The sequence below is a fragment of the Pinus tabuliformis genome, chromosome 6 (genome assembly GCF_031772625.1).
Source record: "Pinus tabuliformis cultivar Carrire ecotype Pingquan chromosome 6, CPIR1, whole genome shotgun sequence".
Classification (NCBI taxonomy): domain Eukaryota; kingdom Viridiplantae; phylum Streptophyta; class Pinopsida; order Pinales; family Pinaceae; genus Pinus; species Pinus tabuliformis.
The window spans coordinates 1,494,453,387-1,494,468,779 of NC_142292.1; the positions used below are offsets into that span (position 1 = coordinate 1,494,453,387).

The 15,393-nt window shown below is 41.2% G+C and overlaps 2 pseudogenes; both read right to left on the reverse strand.

Annotated features, from left to right (window-relative positions):
- Positions 1-1,491: 1,491 nt before the first annotated feature.
- On the reverse strand, positions 1,492-2,513 carry LOC149264326 (arginine decarboxylase-like; annotated as a pseudogene).
- Positions 2,514-2,517: 4 nt separating this feature from the next.
- The window catches only part of LOC149264327 (uncharacterized), a 102,731-nt pseudogene continuing 89,855 nt past the window's right edge, over positions 2,518-15,393 (reverse strand).

Sequence of the window (15,393 nt, forward strand, 5' to 3'; positions counted from 1 at the left end):
CTCAATGAAGGTCGAAGTCACCAGGGAAATTCTCAATAGACAGATCCAACCACACCTGTATATGATGGTTAGATCAAGCCTAGAGACCTAATCTTAAGGTCTAGGTATTTTTCTTCCAAAAAATTAGAAAATTTTCAATATCATTTAAGATTCTAGCCAGTTTCAGACAAAGAGGAATGATATCTTTCTAATAACCGCTGCCTTAAGCTATTTTCAAATTTTTCCATCAAAGTTATCTTAAGGGGAATATACATTTTCAAAATGTTTGGATAGGGGATGAAAAATGATTTTAAATGTGTTGCAATTGTTCCTCAAATGGGGGCTCTTAACAATGTAAGTAGACCAATTGTTATAACTATACCAACACTTTCATTACTCTGTTGCATCACACGTAAAATTAACTTAGATGCATCCATTTCAATTTCACATTCGAAAATGAGAGATCGAAAATCAAGATTGTCTTTTTATTAGAACAGTTAAGAGCATGCCCACTAACCTTCTAATTATGGGTTACAACCAAATAAAAGGAACTCGCGATTCAAAAGCTACATAATGGCCTATATAATTAGCACTAAGAAATGACTTTACATCTCAAATGATTTTTGTTGTCTTGTTCTATACTTAAGTTCAAAAAATGGTGGTTGTTGTTGTTGTTATTGTAAATGACCCTCTAGAAATGAAGAAAGTACTTACATACCTAACTATACCTGATCTAGCTGAAAATTTAGGGAAAATGAATGGTCGATTTTCATCAAATGGCATAGAGTAGGGTTACTAGGTACCATGGTCATGGTCATGGGATTCTTCATCGTCATTAGTGAAGAAGGAAGAGGTGGATGTTGAGGAGGAGAGGTATGGTAGAGATTTGAATATGGAAGCAATGGTGTTAAGGTTGGAGATGGCAGAGTTTAGGTCACAGTCGTCATCTAGTTGTAGGGAGTCCTTGATGTGACACTTGAGAGAACTTAACATCATGTTGGGTTATGCATCATCAAACGAAAAAGATTGGTTGAGGTCTAGCCAGGCAGTACTCTGGTTATGGTGAAGCAATTGAGGGCCATTTCTCTGCACCGCATGGACCACGTTGGGAACACTGAACAAGTTACGGAACCCGCCCAGTGCCTCTTGATAGGCCCAGCCCAAGAACATTCCCAAATAGTATGGCTCACTCCTTTCCTCGAAAGAATGTAGAGGCAAGCCATGGGTTCCACCATCATCGTTGTCGAATATGAAAGTGTCCACCTTATCATCGTTGTCACAAGTGAGGTCTGACAGAATGACACGCACAGTGGGCCGCTCGTTGAGCCTGTGGATATGCATCACTAGAAACAACTACCCAATTTCCTAGAAGTCATGAATTGGCTTGAATATTGAAAAATTTATGTGAGAATGTGGAAGAAATGGTGTTAAGGTTGGATATGGAAGAGTCCAGGTCACAATCGGCATCTAGTTGCAGGGAGTCATCAATGCGGCACTTGGGAGAATTGAACATCATGTTGGGTTATACATCATCAAACAAAGAACATCAGATGAGGCCTGACCATGAAATGCTTTGGTTATGGCGAAGAAATAAGGACCACTTCCCTACACCATATGGACAACATTGGGAACACCAAGCAAGTTATGGAACCCTCCTTATGCCTCTTGATAGGCCCCACCCAAGAACATTCCCAAATAGTATGGCTCTCTCCTTTCCTTGAAAGAATGCAAAGGAAATCCATGAGTTCCACCACTGTCATCACTAGATATGAAAGTGTCCACATTTCCATCATTGTCACAGGTGAGGTCTGATAGAATGACATGCACAATGGGCTGCTCATTGAACCTATGTATATGCATAACTGGAAATAGCTGCCCAATTGCCTAGAAGTCAGGAATCGACTTGAATATTGAAAAATTTATGTCACACACGACGGGCCCTTGTTCGCGAGGAGAATATATGAAATCACACATCCCATCTACAGTGGCCAACTATTCAAGCCCCAGGTTCCCTTCTTTGAACAAATCCAGGAACCTTGCTTGCATATGCTCTACACAGATTTGGCTTTTGTGGAAATCCCTAATGGTAGTATAAGAAATGACCGACTTATACTCACCCATTAATTCCTCAAGAAAATCATCCACCATAGGCTTCAAATTCATTCCAGCCATAGCTACAGATACAAAGTCATTTTTTTCATGCACAGACACAACATCAAACACCAAAACCTTTCTGGTTACAGGCCATATGGACTGCCTTGAACACAACCGTTGCATATTCTTCTAGGTTGTAAGAAACAGACAAATCATAGAGAAAAATACTTGGTACCTTCATAACCAATACCAAGCCCCCCTCCAATGTTAATGATTTTCATATTGGCGCCCATCTTAACCAGATCAAAATATATATACGTCGCTTTGCTAACACCATCATTAAGAACTTCAATGCATGGGATATGAGACCGAATATAGAAATGAAGAAGCTAGAGATAATCCAGGATCCCCAATTTCTGCAATTTCTTAACAATGTCTATGATTTCCAAACTCCACAATGTTCTCCACAACATATAGATCTTGATTGCATTTACAAGGATAAATGCACTAGGCTCATACAACTACATTTGCATTTCATAATCAAAGGTTGATTACATAGATTCCAGCTTGTGCTTCAGCACATCAGGAAACCTAATAATAAGTGGTGCCAACATTCCTATCCCTCCAAAATATTTGGAACCAACCACCTTCTTCATCACCTTCATCACATCGATTTCTTCAAAAGGAAGAGTCTGAGAACCACGAGGTCAAACAACCATGTTCCCATTCTCATTAACCACAAAATATGGAGCTACCCACACCTCGAATCTATACAACACAGAAGAATGGTCAATGGACCAGTAGATGGGTGCATTTGCAATGCCTAGATCATTGACCATTGCAAAATAAGGGGATGGGAAAAATCAGAACTAATGGAATAGGAAGAGATCCCTCCTCAGACAAGCCATAGCTACGGAGGGGGTTATGATGGGGATACTACACAACACCTAAACAATCTAGGGGCAAAATCCCTTCCGGCCTGTTTACTGTCTCTCAGGATTCAGAGCGGCATGGGTCAATATTGTAACCTTTTTATTGTCTCTTAGGATTTAGAGTGACATGGGTCATTACTGTAACGAACTTTCAGTGCACCTACATTCTCCACTGCCTATGATGATCCAATGATATAAATGTTTTTAATCATCTAACACATCAGATCAATGATGCAAAATAGTATACAGTGGCACGTAGGGGGATTATTCCCAAAGGGAACGCCTTACGATGTAACTAGGAGCAAAAGACTTCACAAGGGATCAACATTTTTGCTAAAAATTGCATGTGAGCGTCAATTTTTGTTGTATCATTAGATAATGAAGATTCTATTGATTTTTTTTAAACATGAGTGGGTAAAATCTTTGCATTGAAAAGACTACAAGCTAGTTGTACAACAAAGTGATACAAAATGAAGTCTATGGATGGGTTTAAACAACAACGTGTCCACCATAGAAAAGTGTTTCAAAAAGTAACTTAAATCCTTCACTGAGGATTTTGTTATGCTACTAAGTACATAAACTCAGGAAAGGACATCTGAAAAAGGAATCAATTTACAAAATATAATAGCTGAAATTAATGAAAAGTGTGCCTACTATGGCCTTCAATCGGGTTTCCATTGGCCTACTATGATCTTGGATTCTCCAACTGTGTGTATTTAAAAAACTACTAGAATGTGTCTTTGACCCATGAGCATCTTACCCTAGGTCAACAAGAAGTCAATATCTTAATTAGATTTGGGAAACCTCAAAGAATTTTCAAAGAATATGGATTTGTAATTAATGCAATTATTTTATTTTCTAGTTATGTAAATATATCTAGAAGGATCTACACAAATATGGTTGATTTGATTGAAAGTGCCAAGTATTATAATCAAAATTTCCTTGAAGCAGATTCTGGGGCTTTATGGAATCTTAGGAATTAGTTATACATTATGTTAAATATTTCGGATCTAAAAGGATCTGGTAGTTTTATTCCAGGCTCTATTTCAATTTATAAAGGATATAGAGTTAGAGTGGAATAGCAAGGCGAAAGGCACAAAATACTGAGAGAGGTAAGTGAGAGAAGTAAGGACAAATTCTTTGTAAATCATGCGAGAATTGTATAGAATTTGTGCATGAAGATATTGAGAATATCCTTCCTTATGTATCCTTGATCTTTGTGGTTTTATGAGTTGTTGCTTCTTGGTGTTCTAAATGCTTGGTATATGTATACAAATTCTATGTCGAGACAACCAAAATTGGATTTTATTGCAATTTGATGCAACATGTGTCGTATCAGCCTTCATAAAGGAAAAACAATGGAAAAAATTGAGGTTATATCAATCTTGTGCTAACAATGTTCATTTGTAGGTTTGACTTATCTTGGTCTGACCAAGAGAGACCCGATCCAATGTGTTATCGGGATTTGTCACCATCCCAACTCCACCGTATTTGCAATCATTCTCTGTATAAATGATCTACATCACCACATCATCTACCCAACCTCAACTATAAATTGTTCTTCTCTCTATTATGTAATATCTACTCCAAGGTTCTTTTGCCACAATTTCCTTCTTTCACTTGATTCTACCTGCAATCAATAATTTATTTGCTCAAATTATTTTGGAAATAATAAGACCATGTTACCTATCAATTCTCCTTAGATGTGTGATTTCAAAAACTTCTAAGTTCTCTAATTCATTTCTTGCTATTAATCTTCAAAACTATCATCAATAATTCTCTCGAGGTGTGCTCCTTAGTTGGAATTGTATTCTCCCTTGCATCAAATCGTCAATCCTTTGTCTCAAAAATAATTGTTTTCTAATGCTTTGGAGAGATTACCCTCGTTGTTGGTAATCACTCGCCATCAGTGGTATTTTGACCTCGCGTCCTTATGCCATAATTTTTTAGAGTAGGAGATAGAGTGGTCATCTCTCCTTAGTCATATGTTGTTAAAATGTGGTATGATAGGTTATGCAGGCCTACAACCATAGACTCTCTAAGTAGATTAATTTGGGGCAAAGTCGGAGGAGTCGGGACTGAGATGACATGTGAACATCCTCAGGGTCTTTGAGAAAGTTTGAAACGGGCGTATTTTGGAAATATTGTGAACGAGATGACATGAGCATGCTTGGGACCCTCCTAGGTTCTTGAGTTTGTGCATTTTTGTATGAAGTTGAGACCAAATTGACTTGTGTGTGACCATGTGCCCTTCAATAGATTGAAATGGGGTGAAGTCAGAAGGAGTTGTGACATGTTGATGTATGCGCAGGTGAGACTCCGCTGGGATGATGTGTCCACAACCCCAAGAGTTTCAATAGATGAAATAGCATGAAGTCGAAAAGACCCATGACCAAGATGACGTGGTGAGGCATATCGGTTATAATAGAGAATGATTGAAAATGTGATGGATTTGGGTTGGTGAAACCCATAACCTTAGGCACACGTGCAATGGGTTGATAGGTTGAATACACGTCTACGTGGATGCCACATAGGAAATGTGAGAGGTGGGAGACTGCTAGGGATGACATGGCAGGTCCTCATGGATCACATGTGGGTTCCATGTGGCATTTATTGCTAGCATAGCACTAGCTATTTGGTCAAACTTCAAATGGGTGTAACTTTTGATCATAAGTCAAATTTAGATTAAATTTATATTGTTGGAAAGCTCTCAATGAGATGAATATGATGGTGATATCAAAAGATAATTCTATAAGTTTTGAATTAAAAGTATTAGTGTAACCTCATCTTCATAATAGACCATGGAGGTCAGGTTAATTAATAGTTAATACCTCCCACATCTTGAGAAGGTTCGAGGGGGTGGGAGGGAGCGTTGAAAAGTGGTATCACAGTGTTACGATCCAATCCTAACCCCTTTATTTATGTAATAAGCCTAAGGGGCCTAGTCAAATTCATAGTTATTTAGTTGAGTCAATAAATATCGTAAGACGTTATCCACGTTAATAATAATTGTAAGTGGTTGACCCACATTATAGAAAAGGGACCACAATTAGTTACAAATGGACCATAGTTAATAAATAAAGTGGTTAACCTTTGTTATGCAAGGGACCACTAGAAGTTAGGGTTTTGCATGTCATTAAGTGATAAATAGTCTAAGAAAGTAAGGGAAGAATCATCGTCTTATTGTAATTGAGCATTGCTTTATTGGAGGTTGCCCCCTCGAAGAGGCAAGTGAACATTGTATTTTTCTTCCGATAATAAAATACGTTTCCAACTTAACTCATTTCATGTGAAATTTTTGTGTTTTGGTATATATTGTTTGGTATTTATTGTATTATGGTTTTCTTGTAGGTTAAGTGCATAATAAGTGGTATCAGATCACTTTCCAGGGCTAGTTGTACCTCTAATTTTTGCATAATTTTTTTTTTGGCTAGATACATGTTCTGACATCTTTAAACCACGGGATATGTCGTTGAGTGCATAAACCTGCAAATTTGGCAAGGCATGCACGTAGTAACTACAAGAGGTGGTCATGCTCGTTGGACTCCCTTATAGCCCCTGTGGGTACCCTTTCGAGTAGTAGCGCATTAGACAAAACTGCGCATGGATTGCACTTCCACGTACACTTGGGTATATCAGAAACCCCCTAGGGTAACCTTAAAGCTAACCTTAGATAAGTCTTTGGTTGTCTTGCTGCTACAATACACTGAGAACAACACTCGGGGAGATTACCGCACATACAATAGGGTAGTCAGGTAGTACAGCTAAGGGTATGGTCGATCCTCCTTAGTTAGCACCCTGAAAGATTGGGTTGAGTATTATTGTTGGACCCCTGTGTATATTGAAATTTGTAGCACCTGACACTCCTTTGAGACCATAGTTCCTTCATTTATCTAAAGATCACCCCAACATTTTTTTCTAGATCAGATCCAGTTGTTGAGGTTTGATTGTTGCTGACCAGACCAAATCCAGCAGTTATGGTTTTTTTGTCGTCATATAGATCATATTCAACAGTTGTGATTTTCACAATGCAGATCAAACTCTCTGTGCAGTTAGGGTTTTGGCTATTATATTCTAGATCAGATTATCGTTTCTATTACTACGATCCAGTCCCGATTTTCGCAGGATGTTTGGTAGTATCAAGTTATTTGGAATTTGGCCACTGCAGTATTGATCAGAGGAGTGAAACTCCTTTCAAAGTATAAAAAAATATAAAAAAAAAATAAAAAAAAAATTGGGGCCATTTTCGGATGCTTGCAAGAGACCAATCCCATAAATTCAAGATGATGAGTTGGTCGTAATGGTATCATTCACTTGTAAGCCCCAATTTTCAGGTAGTACATAAATTTTCTCGATGTGCCTTCAAGTGACCCACGTCACTAGAATCCTAAGCTTGCCCTCTTTCCAACCATACTACTCTCAAGTAAGCTCAAAATTTAACTGGGGCTAGTGTATGTATGGTACTAGGTCTCAAGTTATGGTTGCAAAGAAGGCAATGGAGAGAGTTGAAGCCCTCGAGCAAAAATTTGAGACCTTTTAGGCATCCCTTAACAACATCACTGAAGCATTAGCTAACCTAAAGAAGTCCCACGAACCCATGAGGGGATAACCTAGTGTTGATGCACACGTAGAAGGAGAATCTAACCATCACATTCATTTCCATGGAGCTCACCAATCTTTGAGCCACCAAACACCCAAGTTAGACATGTACAAATTTGATGGCTCTAACCCCGCAGTATGGGTGGCACAAATGGAACAGTGTTTCACCCTTAATAATATCTGCAAGGATGGAACTAATACATGTGGGATCCCCATATTTGGACCAAGAGAGATGACAGTGGTGGCAGTGGCATCAGAAATGTTATCCAGGGAAGAAAACTTGGAACATGTTCTCAAAAGCCTTATGTGATTGCTTTGATCGAGAATCTTAATTTTTGAGTTGTCTCGCTAAGCTCAAGAAAATAGGTACAGTAAGGGACTACATTGCAGATTTTGAACAATTGGCCATCAGAACTAATAGACTAGAAGATGACTTTTACTTAGAATGTTTCATTAGTGGCCTAAAGGAAGAAATCCAATACAATGTATGAATACATCACCCAGCTACTTGGTTGGGCGTGTGATGTAAGGCCTTAGATGCAGAATTATCCTTAAATTCCTAGTCTAATCATCCAAATTTTGTCGCAAAGGCATGTACCACCCTGGCTATGGGTCACACCAAAACACTTAAGGTTCAAAAGGTGTCGCCAATAGAAATGGCTAAAAGAAGGAAACAAGGACTCTGCTACTATTGTTATGAAAAGTATTCCCTAGGACATAAATGCAAGGAACCAAAATTATTTCAAATTGATGCTACTGAAAATAGCTCAGTTGATGAAGCTTCATCCACTGAAGTGCCTAAGGAAGAAGCGAGTGAACCCCAAACTGACCTAGACAATGATCTTACAACTACGCCAGATGAGCTAGTTATATCACTACACGCCTTGACTCTCGATTGCCCACTTTTCAAAGGGCTGCAACATCATCTGTGGATTCAACTTCATCTCGTACCTCTGTGATGGTTTACCAGTCCTTTGACATATATTGCAGGCCTTACAATGTGCTTTTGAATCCCGGTGAATGGTTGGCCACCACAACCCTACGCGAAGAATATTTTGTGTGGTTGCTCATCATGCATAAGGTCCTCCTGCAGTGCCCCCATGTGCTTCCATGAGGATCTGACTTCATTCAAATTCAGGTGCGTACCTTTGCAATATCTCATCATTTCCCATTTTGTATACGTGCCCTGCGATGACAGAAAAATATACCGCGCGCACCACCAATTCCTTCTTCTGTAGGACGGAGTATTCCTTCGGCGAAGTCCCTGTTGTCAGAAAGTGGATTATATCTTTGAAGTGTCTGTCTGTGACGTGCACAACAAAGAGCTATGCGTCAGATAATCCTTCCTCCAAACTAGTAGGTTCCTCGCCCATCTCAATACATGACAAGTGATCATCTTCTGCGTTTAGGCGGTTAGGTTTTACCACGATCTCAAAGTCATATTCTTGGAACAATAAGAGCCATCTACATATGCGCCCCCCCAACACAGGCTTATTGACCAAGTACTTTAGCGTGGAATGGTCTGTATACATTTTGAAATGTCCTCCTAGCAAATAGTGCCAATCTTTTTGGAGCGCGTACACCATAGCCAGTCCCTCATTCTCAGTTGTGGAATAGTTCTTTTCAACTTTGGACAATCTACGACTTGCAAATGCGATAGGGTGATCCAAGCCTTCTTCGCCCTCTTATGTGAGCACCGCTCCCAGCATGATACATGACGCATCAACATGGACATGAAACTCCACATCCCATTTTGGGAAGACCAGGATTGGAGCGGAGGCCAATTTCCCCTTTAAGACATCCAAGCTCTTCACGCAATCATCATTCTAGTAGAATGTGATATCCTTTTTCAATAGTTTCTCCATCTGCGCGGTGATATGGACATATCTTTTAATGAACTTCCTGTAGTACCCTCTGTGTCCCAAGGTAGCATGCAACTGTTTAACACTTAGTGGTGCTTCCAAATTCATAATTATCACAATCTTTGTGGGGTCTACCATTAGTCCTTGTTTGCAGACCACATGTCCCAATAGGTTCCCAAAGGGAACGAGGAATGTACACTTCTTAAGGTTCAACGCAATCTGGTGTTGTCGGCAAGTATCCAGCACCAAGCGTAAGCTTGCTACATGGTGCTTAACCAATCCAAAGATAATCCAATAATCCAGATAGACCTCGAGGAACTTGTGGATATATTCTTTGAAGGTTGCAACAACTATGCGCGAAAAGATGGCTGGCACGTTTTTTAACCCCAAACGACATAACAGTGTACTGAAAGCAGCCCCATTTAGCGGCGAAGGTGGTCTTGCTCCCGTCTTTCGGCGCGATTTTGATCTAATGCTACCCTGAGAACCCATTGGTGAAAGAATATGCTTCTTGCCTGCCGACATTTTCTAATACTTCATCTGTGAATGGAGTTGGGAATGGGTCATGTACACAGGTGTCATTCAACTTCCTGAGGTCCACACATATTCTTATCTCGCCCTTCTGCTTTTTCTCCTGCACTACCATAGGGCTTACCCAGTCGGATTCTTCCACTGGCTCAATAATTCTGGTTGCGAGCATTTTGTCTAGTTCTACGTGGACCTTTTCCTTGTACTTCAGATTCAAGCGGTAAGGCCTCTGCTTAACTGGTTTCACGTCAGGTTTTAGGGTGATCTTCATCATCCCTAAATCACCAACGATCCCCTTTAAGTTCGTAATCTTGGTCGGGAATAAGTCTTGGTACTCGCGAAGTAACTCAATGACCTTATCCACGTGGCATCATCCCAATAGTCACCGAGCGTTGCATACTTCGGTTCGGCCTCCATCCCAATGTTTACCTACTTCGTTTTTACTGGTGCGATGATGTCAGGATCTTCAATCAATGGTCCTTGAACCTCGCGATATCCTTTAGTTTCTGGAATGTTAATTTTTCGTGGATCTTCATCATCCTCCTCAATGTTTACATTGTAACACTCCAGCGCGCAGCTTAGTTGGGTCACCCATTCCGGCTAAAGCACTTCCATTGGCTCCTAGGGTATTTTGAAGATAGCTGCTTTTACTGCTTGTAGCGCATCATCAACAGTATCCCACCAACGATCCTCAAAAGTGAAGGTTAACAAGAATCCTTTGCGCAAGATATCCCATTCGCTCGTGCCATGGCAGAGCTTTGTCTTAGTATACCAATTCATGGGTATGATATCCAGGGTATGACAGAACAGGTGCACCCACTCATGTTGTGCCTCTTCTCCATAGACCTTGGTCCATTTCGCAAGGTGTGTACATGGACCATCGCGTCCATCATATTTGTTTGTTAGCGCATTTGAGGCTTCGCAAACTGCATGCACATCATCCTTCTACATTCGTGACAGTTCTCAAAACTTCTTTGATGTGTACACCACCATCATGCGGGCGTAGTGCACAGTACCCATTTTAGAGTGTCGAAACGCTGCTATTTCAGTACTTCTCTTTCAAATTTGTTCAGGAAATCATCCACCTTGCTCAACCCATCATACATAGGTAGATCTCTTACCTCTGTTGCCACGCAGTGCAGTGACCTTGTCATCATGTTACAGTTGAGTGTGGTTACCTCGTGTAACCGATTATGCCATCGTTCTATTTCCTCGTTCGAATATGAGGTGCAAGAGCTTTTGTGCTCCCACGAGAGTCTGCCATCCGCTGTTGGATTCACCTAGTCTTTCTCCCGCATTGTTATCTTGTAGATACAGTCTAGATCGTCATCACTATCATAGTCGCGCACTGGCTTTGTGTAGCGCGATCCTTCCACAGGGTCTAAAGGTACCACTACGCGCAGTGACTTTTTCTCAAAAATCATCTTGCGCTTCTTTAGATTTATCACTTCATTCATGTCAGTGACCCAATCTATTCCCAATAGCACGAGATAGGGATTTCTGTCATCAACAATCTCTATCACTTCGAAATCTGCAAGCGCGCTCGCACCTTCGATATCTACCATTATTCCCTGTAATATTCCCATAGGTAGTATCTTTTTCTGGTTCGCCATTCACAATTTAATAGGAGACCATTGCAGTGAAAACCTGCCCATGCGCTCCCATGTTTGCTTTGGTAGGACGTTCGCGTCCGATCCTAGATACAAAATCACTTGGTCCATTTCATATTCCCCGATTTGCATGGTCAATCTCATATCTCTCTCTGTTCACATTGTGTGATTCCCGAGCTTCTGGACTATGCGTGGTTCTCTTGGCATGGTCCCAGCACATCTAGTTATGAGTTCTTATAGCCCCTTCACAGCCTTGTTGTCGCGCAACAGCTTCATGCATGTCTACAAAAATGTAGTGAGCATTGATGGGTCCATTTCCGGTTCTAGTTTGTCTTTACTTCCTGAAGTGGAGGCCTCCGCAAAGCTCTTCTTAACTTCCATGAACATCTCCTTAACATGCTCTAAATCAAATTCTGGTTCCTTCATTGGAGCCTTGCAAACCTAGGCAGTCTCTTCGGGCTGCTTGCGTTTGTCATCTCTTGTCGTGATACCACTTCAGAGCACGATATTTACATTCGGGTCTTCCTCGTGTGGCTCAGACCTCATCATCTACAGGTTCTGAGTCTGGGGAGGTTGGAGTGCTCCTTTATCGCGCAACCTCGCTATTAGCGTGGGACAATCCTCTGTCTCATGATCAAACTGGGTAATATAAGCATGATGGTCTCGTGTACAATTACAGACATAATGCCCTGGTCCTTCACAATTGTAATATATCAGTTGTTCGTGACCTCTTCCTGGTCCCATTCCACCTCGACCTTGTTCGCACCCCTGAAATCTAGTGCGTGCCATCCCTGCATTTTGATTAAGGGCCCGTGTTCCAGTCTGAACTCTGTAGGTAGGAGTCCGATCCATCATCAGTTCATAACTTCTACAGGTGCACTCATCGTGGCCTACTGACCTGCAGAAATTACAAAACAACCACTGGGAATTCTGCGTATACTTCTGTAATAGATGGCAGTTATCTGTAGCATGCTTCCCTCATATCTAACAAATCGTGCACCATAATGTAGGCGATGCACTCGGTCCTACTTGTGCCTCCGGTCTCAATGGCATTGGTCCTCCTCCTGCCAGGTAGTTCGTGAAGACTGGACAATGGTCCTTGTCATGTCCCTGACCTTTGCACTTTACGCACCATACCTCCTCGCGTGCTTCTGGGCGAGCCGTCTTGTCTTGTTTCAAACTCTGCATCTCAAGGCACAAGTTTTTCAACTGCACGTGGATCTGTTGAACTCCCAGGTTAGGATCTTGTATCGGGGTCTCGTGCAGTCTCATTGCGATCTCCAAGGCCTCGACCTGAGTGGTTAGCTTTTGCTATGACAACGCGTTCCTTAGATGCAGTGTTAGCGATGCTACAAACCATGCACGGTGTTGCCCATCCGTCAAGGTCATGTTGGCTTCACGAATTGTACACTTCAGTCTCTGATCCAGCTCCCAGGGGGTCTCGCCTGGAAGCATCGCGATTTCCTTAAATTCGATGATCGACTGTGTCTCTGATTTTGGCCTGCTAAATTCCTTGTTTAGCGCAGCTTGGATATCCGCAATCCCTACATTCAGATTGTCATTGGAATGCTTAATGTACCAAGTCAGCGCGTGATCATGCAAAGTGCTAACCAGCATTGCCTTATTTATATTGTCATCCATGACTCCTTGTGCTTCCCATACAACCCTTACCATGAACCAAAACTGGTCTGGATCTTCATTCCCTACTCCTTTGGACACCGACAATTTTATCGTGCTTGCCATAATGAACTGTGGTGGTGGTGGAGGTGGTGTGGGCAAATACAAGGGTGAAGATGGTGAAACTGGTGGTGGTGTAGGTGGCGGTGGTATGCACAAAATTCACTGCTTTATCAAACTGATCACACTTCTTGGTGAGACCTTCGTGAGCTCTTCCTCGCTTTCTCGTGGAGGTGAAATCAAAGGGTCAGTTTCTAGTTCTGCGCTACCTTTGTTTATGTAAATCCTCCCACTTCGCGTAGCCCCAAACATCAATTTATCCGCATAACCTGCTTTTCACCCAGTAGAATTTTAATCCAAGTGTTCAAAGATTTAACGTACTTACCTCGTGGTCCTTTGAGGAAGCGTCGTTCTGCCTCACTATAGTTGACTAAAGTATCTACTAGGAATAAATCCTCCTATAATTCGATCGAGCTAGTGATCCAAAACGTGTGCGATTTTATCTTCGGATGCTTCTAGTCTACGCACCAATTTTGGAGTCCACACATTAGATTTGTCGAGCCTACACCTTCCTTGACTGTTTTCTAGCTTCGCGGTCCACTTGTACAACTCAAATGGGAAGGATGCAAAGAAAATTTCATGGATCTCCATATATAAGTAGCCATCTAACCACTCTTCCTTTGATAATCGCGAATTCTTGTTTTCCTGCGCCCCAAGCTCGTGAATCTTTTTGTCCAACCACTCTTCAATTCCTTTCTTTGTTGGATTCTAGTGATACAACATCGGACATCTCTATGCAGATCCTGTTCCCGACAACGAAAGAATTTGTTGGCTTATTGGGGCCTGAACCAGGTTCAGAGTTAAGTTAGCCAAACAAATCTCGGTACTACTGGCCCTTCCGGCAACAGTTCGCGGAGCGCGGACTGAGGTCTCACTCGAAGTAGTATGGGAGGGTGCTAGAACCAGGTTTCTGCACCCTGGAGATGTCTAATGAGTTCAAGTGGTCCACGGTTTGACCCTGCGCGCAGGTTGCTAAGCGCACTTTCCCATACCTCACAGTCTGATATACTGCCTTCACGCAACCCTACCCAGGGGCTGAATGCCATGCTTCTACGTTATTACCCAAGACTTTACTAATATTCCAATGTTAGTTGATTATCTTAGCCTACTTGCGTGCTTTAAGTTATACTTAACAATATAAATCATTCATACAGGTGCGCACAGTAAACAAGCAGTGTATTTGCAGATCATAATGAACATGCATTAATCCGAGAACAGATACATAGAATTATGACAAAAATTCTCTTTATTAATTCCTTCCTTGGTTACAGACTTGACTCCGCCCTGCACACTTAGCTGCAGAGCTTTCTCCTACTCTACGACCCAAAGACACACTTCAACTTGCGACTCAATCATTTAGATCTGTTACTCTTCTCTCTCATTCTCTTTACACTTAGAGCCTTGCTCTATTTATACAATCCCATGGTCCACGGACCATGGGTAGGCCTATCTAGCTGACATTACATTACAAAACTTAGGGTGGACAACCTTGTGACTCTATTATACCTTTGTGCCCCGTGCCCGTAATTCGTGGAGCTTTACTACAAGATTCAGTCAAAATTTGGGCTTTGAGCCCCAAAACAAGCCTTAGGGGGATTCCATGCCCAACAAGCTTTACCAAAGTTTTCCAGGATAGGTTTTTATTATTAACTGCATCCTTACTTTTTCTCCAAATATTGCAGCTGACATTTTCACAATCAGTGCTACTCTTTCCTACACTACTGCCTTACGAAGTTCCCTTTGCAACATTTTGTGCAATTTCTAGTAAAATAACCCTTCAATCACTATTTCTTCTTGATTATTCAACCACTAATTCCATAAATAGATATCATGGATGACATGACATAGTTGGGCCCAAAAATAATCGATTGGTATTTAGGCCATGAACATAGGAACACATTTATCACAAGTAAATCCATCCAATAACCTTTACTTCTTTGTTTTACTACTTGATGATGACGAGTCAACTTTGAGGGATGATGTTGACTTCTTAAAATTTAAACATGGTACTTTTGCATAAGAAATGGAAATTCACACATTTTCTATTAGTAA